The sequence below is a fragment of the Haplochromis burtoni genome, unplaced genomic scaffold (genome assembly GCF_018398535.1).
Source record: "Haplochromis burtoni strain Fernald_Lab_line unplaced genomic scaffold, NCSU_Asbu1 Contig_288, whole genome shotgun sequence".
Lineage (NCBI taxonomy): Eukaryota > Metazoa > Chordata > Actinopteri > Cichliformes > Cichlidae > Haplochromis > Haplochromis burtoni.
In genome coordinates, this window is record NW_024582649.1 from 121,168 (window position 1) to 127,119 (window position 5,952).

General features: G+C 39.7%; 1 protein-coding gene across 2 annotated transcripts in view; it reads left to right on the forward strand.

Moving 5' to 3' along the window:
• The first annotated feature begins 1,140 nt into the window (after window positions 1–1,140).
• akap6 (A kinase (PRKA) anchor protein 6) overlaps window positions 1,141–5,952 on the forward strand; it is a 234,426-nt gene continuing 229,614 nt past the window's right edge. For both annotated transcript variants that reach the window (XM_005941009.3, XM_005941011.3), the window contains exon 1: window positions 1,141–1,424. The gene's annotated coding sequence lies outside the window, so the exon portion shown is untranslated. The remainder of the gene's footprint in view (window positions 1,425–5,952) is intronic.

Below are 5,952 nucleotides of genomic sequence, written 5' to 3' on the forward strand. Positions count from 1 at the left end.
CACCATGTAGCCACCAATTTTCTGTAAATGCAGTGACATTGCTGTCCTCATTTCCCTCGTCTGACTGAGCCATTAGCTTGCTCGGAGAAAGGAGGTAGCTGGTTGGTTGGTTGTTTTTTTGGTTGAGCCAATTAAATGTAAATTTCCTCAGCTAAAGTTACCTCAGGATGGTGGTGCATGAGATGAGCCCTCTTGTCCATAGTATTCCCAGAATACTTATGTTTGTTTTAAAAAATATTGATACACGGTGCCTGTTTCAATACATTATCACCCACCAATAACTGTTACTAGTGGTTTATATGTTGTATAAATGCTTACATTTAGGATTTGAATGCAGTTTAAAAGAGTCTAATGCAAAGACTACAACCTAAAGAAACACACAAAATACACACAATTTAAGCTTGTTGCTGCATGTTGGCAGTATTATCAGACAATGAAACTACACCTCTTCTTCAAACTTGTGCTTTGAGCTGCTATTATGCATGTGCAGTAATGTACTGTGTATTAACCAAGCATTTAGTTAATACACACACACACACACACACACACACACACACACACACACACACACACACACACACACACACACATTAAGCCCCTTTTATCTCTCACTCCATGTAAATATACTTTCTATCTATTTCCCTATGTATTTATAATTGTAATGCATTTCTTGAAATAACTTTTAATATATAAAAATTTATGTGAGACTTTTTCTTTTTCTTATTAAATTTCATAATTTATTTATTTATTTATAATTTATTTATCCCCAAAGTTGGGAAATGTTTATGTTACAGAGCTTTTGCTTTGTGAGAAACCTGTGTAACAAAGAATTTGGTGTTAGGGAATGTGCTGTACTGTGCTGGCTTCCCTCATCTTCCTCTGCACTTCCAGGATTGTCCAGTGGGGGGCGTTGAGGACCTCCTGTGCTCCCTATGTGTCCTCTGGCATCAGAGGAAAAAAAGAAAAGAGAGAGAGAGCAGCTGCTTCTCACAACCCAGCCTTTGCGCTGTCATCCTCCCCCCTCCTTTCTCTTCTCCCTCAGGAAGGGGAGCACCACACCCTGTCAGCCAATCAGAACTCAGCTCCACCCTCTCCATCACATCATCTCAGTTTCCAAGGTAACAGGGCGACCCCTCTCTCTCTCTCTTTCACTCCCTCTCTGTTTCCAAACTGAAAGGTGCCGCATCATCATCATCATCCCTCCCATCCGTCCTTTCACCCCACCGTCCCATACTGAGCTGGTGGCTAGTTTAGCTTTAGCCTCTCCTGTGTTAGCATCATCTCTGTCTCTCTCTCGCTCGCTCTCTTTCTGCAGTGGGATTGCCACAACATCAACGGCACCTCCCTTCTCCTCACTCTGCATCCTCTAACGGAAAAGCAGAGAAGGAAGAAATGAGATGGACTAAAGGATGAACAGAGATGTGGTATGTACTGCTAAACCTGCTCTCTGTTGCTCTGAGTACCCTTTCTTCTGTTTTGACTACATGAAAGGGTGTGTGTGTGTGTCACTGTAATCCTTCCTGGAATGCTGATTTAATAAGTTTTGTGACGCTCTCGCACCCAAACTGATGCAAATGAAAGAAAGAGAGAGAAAAGGAAATGGATAGAGGGAGACAGAAGCAGAGGGAGGTGACTCCCAATCTCTGCCTCTCTCTCTCTATCTTAGCTTTTGTTATGGAGGCCTGTTCTGCAGAAGCTCGCTCTGCCTGCTGCATACAGAAAGAGGGCAACACCTCTCCTTTCTGTTCCCAGTCTGCTCCCCTGCTTCTCTTACTGCTCTCTTTCACCTCATATCAAAATCTGGTTTGCTACCTTGGCAGTTTTAGGACCTGGTGCCTGCTTTTGATGTTTTTGAACACTCAGAATGTTTTTAGGTTCTTAACACTGCAAAATGGGGCTCGAACAAAGTTCTCATTCACTTCCACTTAACCCAGTCTAACAAACAAATTTAAGCATAGTCGGGTTTCCTGTCTCCTGTTTGGTCTGTCTCCCTGTGCTGTGTTTGAAAATGAAGAGTTCATTATTCACATGTTTGATCACTATAGTTTGCACAGTATCTCATTGCAAAACAGCAAAGTGCTGTGCGTACAAAAGGCTTTAATTCCTGCAACAGAAATGTAACATTGTCCTTTTCAGGGGAAGAATACAGGACAGTTGTTTTTTTGCTGAAAGGAGCACAATGTAAGCAGATTTTTAGTACTGACAGTTTCTCAAAGTGATGGAAGTACAGTGCTTTAAAAAAAGTGTTTGTCTCCTTCCTGATGACGGATCAAAAAAACTTTAGACAACCTTTAGTTTTAAAATGTTGATTTTATTTATTAAGGGAAAAAGTAATTGCTCCCTTTGTTAAATCAAGGGATGGATTAAGTGTGATTAACCACATTTGTTTTGGAAAGCTGAGGTTAATAATCAGTAGCCACACCCAGGCCTGATTACTCCTATACCTGTTTAATAAAAAAAAATCCTGTAAATAGAAATTTACAGAGAACCCAGCGAGAGCCATTATTCACAAATGGAGAACTTTTTCTAAGAGCGTCTCAACATATCACCGAGGAGGTCATAGAAGAATCCAGAACAACATCTAAAGAACTGCAGACCTCACTTGTCTTAGTTATGGTCAGCAGTCATGATCCAACAGGAAAAACGATACTGAGCCAAATGATGTCCACTGCCGACCAAAGCCAACACAGTCTCAAAGGCTGGTCCCACATTTGCCAAAAAACATCTTGATGATCCCCAAGACTTTTGGAAAATATTGACGAGAAAAGAAAAGTTGAACTGTTTGGAAAGTTCGAGTCCCGTTACATCTGGCTTATAACTTATAAAGCATTTCATCAAAAGAAGATCATACTAACAGTCAGGCATGGTGGTGCTAGTGTGATAGTGTGAGGCTGCTTTGCTTCTTCAGGACCTGGTTAATGTGTCGTAATTCAGGGAATCATCAATCTTCTCACTAAAACATCAAGTCCTTACTACATGCTTAGAAGCCCAAGGACACTTTATGTAGCAGCACACTGAGCTGAAACACTCAAGCAAGGCCTCGTCTGAATGGCTCAAAGTGTGATGTTTTGGAGTGGCTTAATCAAAATCTAGACTTAAATCTGGTTGAGATGCAGATAGGTGATAGGTGTGCATTGCTTTTTTTTCCCTTAATAAATTCACTCATGATTTAAAATATGCTCTTTGCATTTATCCAATTTATCTTTGTCTATTATTACGTTTATTTTTCATCCTATGAAACGTTTAATGCAATAAATAAGAAATCAGGAAGGACGAAAATACTTTTTTACAGCATAGTTTTATAGAAATTGTTGGATGCAAAACAAAAAGTGTGCATTTCTTCTTTTTCTTTCTTCTGCTATCAGTTTAACTTGATAGGAGGGACATATCTTCACATTAACCAAATATATAGTGTTTATTTGGAGCATTTATTCGCCATTAGTTACAGCACAGGGTGAATTCCAGTCCTGTGCTTAGAGTTTAGATTTCAAACATTATTTTCCATGTATTCAGATTTTATTGTGGATTCTCTGATGAACAGGGTTCAGATAGATATCCCATATTGGTCTATATTCTGACAAAGAGTGTTGTTCTTTTCCATATTTCCTCACATCAGTTCAGTTATGCTTAATTGCGTCTGCTTTTTTGTCGTTTTTTAACTGTGTTTAAGTCTGAAGTTGTTGTAGTTGTAGACGCAGACCGTAGACCGTAAGATTTCCCGTGTGCCCGTCATTAGCATTGTTTTCTATTGGTTAGCTGTATAGTGTTCGTGGTCAGTACAATCCAGATCACTGCCTTTGTTTTCCACTCCACAGGATATGATGTAACTATCTCTTGAGCTGTAAAACTGGACTGAGAGAGAGAAACAGAGATGCACAGAAGCATAGACATCAGAAGAAAGGTGATGGAGGGTGAAGTGGGTGTAGGTCGCTCTTGTTAAAGATGGTTTATAGGATTAACTCCAGGCTTAAACAAAGAAGAGAGGGAAGGGAAGAAATATGACTCCTTTGCTTTCTTAAGGACTAATCCTGAACTAGCTTTAATCTTATGGGGTGATGACACTCAGAAACCTTAAGAGTTTATGTTGGTCACATAGTGACTTAGAGCTGGGTAGAAGGCAAAAGTCTCATTATCATGTTAAACTGGCCTCTAATAATACGTTAAAACCTGATAATGTCTTTTTACTACAGGTCAGATTAAGTACTGGGACTTAATTTAAATGAAAACAAATGAATATCACTAGTAGATGCAAAGAAAGAGGACAGTTTTATCTTGGTGCAGTGAGGTTTTCAGCCTCTGTGTGACTTTGATAATAGCAGTAAGACTCTGATTGTCACTGGAGACATGTTTTATTTTTCACAAACAGCATTAGGCACATTAGAAATACACTGTGGACCAGGTTTGCTTTACCAGTGTTGATAACCAAGATGGATGGAACTGGATTCCTCATTTGGCACATATTGAATTTGCAGAAATGTTCTATGCAAAAGAAGAGCACTTATAGGAACAGATAGAATCGCTGTTTGCACAGTTTTGCTCTGTTTGCTTTGAAGTGCTGCACTTTAGACATATAATGCAAGAATATCTGAGTATTGAGACTGCAACAAAGGATGTTTTTTCTAAAAGCAGGTGCTTACCAGGATAATTGACTAAAAATACAGACTTGGAGTGGTCCAAGGAGTCATCTGTGTCTGTGAACTAATGAACACATACGCAATCAAAGCAGTAAAATATAACATTGCACAACAATAATGCATAAAAACATTGATAATTCAAAGTGTTTCATTTGTGTTTCATATAAAAAGATTAAGAGGTTGTTACTTTACTGTTGTAGCACATCTCTAGCATTGCACCAATACTGAAAAACGGTAGTTAAAAATGAAGTAGTTATCGTCACCACCTGGTCTGCTTCTTTCTCCTGGAGGTCGGCTGCTGCTGTTTCAGACAGCATCAGCTACTCTGATGAAAGCACCTCCCCCATGTTGACTTAGAAACTTGACCGGGTGTTATTTCAGCCAATTAAATAGCATGAAGGCTTGGCTTTGGACACACTAGGAAGCCTGCCGCTCTGTGTCTTACTGTGCTGGTTACGACAGGATGATTGGCATTAATGCAGGAGACTCACTCCACACATCTTTGTTAGCACCAGCTCTCAGACTCCAGACATCAAACTGCAAAGTGTGAGAGCTTTTGCTGCTGTAGACACGTGGAAATGCAGCTGAAAGTCTGCATGATGTGATTTGTTCTGTTGCTGTCTTGAGTATATATTAGATATATATATGTGTACTTGTTTTCTAAGATGGCCATTTTCCTGTTACTTGCTGCTAAACCTGCTCCCGTTACCTTCAACACCTGGCCTCCTGCCTGCAGTTTTTCTATGGTAACACAGTCACAGTGTAGAGGTGGCTAATGAGTGGATCTTTCACCACAGAGGACCAGACTCTCCCGGGGTCACCTTTAATTAGCCAGCAGCCATCGCCTTGACCTGAATTGATTTTTGGTAAAGTTCATTTTCAAGGCATTTAACAAAACAAATCTGGACAAAGCTTTAGGGATAACATGCATAAACCTTTATAGAAGCAGTCTGCGCGTAAAGATAACTTTTCTGCATGAATGTCTGTTCAGATTTTACTTGGTTAGTCATGTACAAGGTTTCAAAGACAAATAAAGGTTAAATAATGTCATAAAGCATTTTCTTTTTAACCAACTTCATGAACCATTTTTGCAGTTTCGCCCCATTTTATCGATCAGGAATGTTTGGTTCATCTGTAGCTTTTGTGTGCCTCGCACTAATCCTGTAATAATGATGTCGTTATCAGGTTGCTATGAGGATAACAGATATGTTGCAGAAATCCTTAACGTCTGTCAAAAGACAGCTCTTTATGACTGGCTCTGTCTGATTTATGTGAAATGCTGTTTATGATGGGTTTGTGGTGTGACATCTATTCTTGA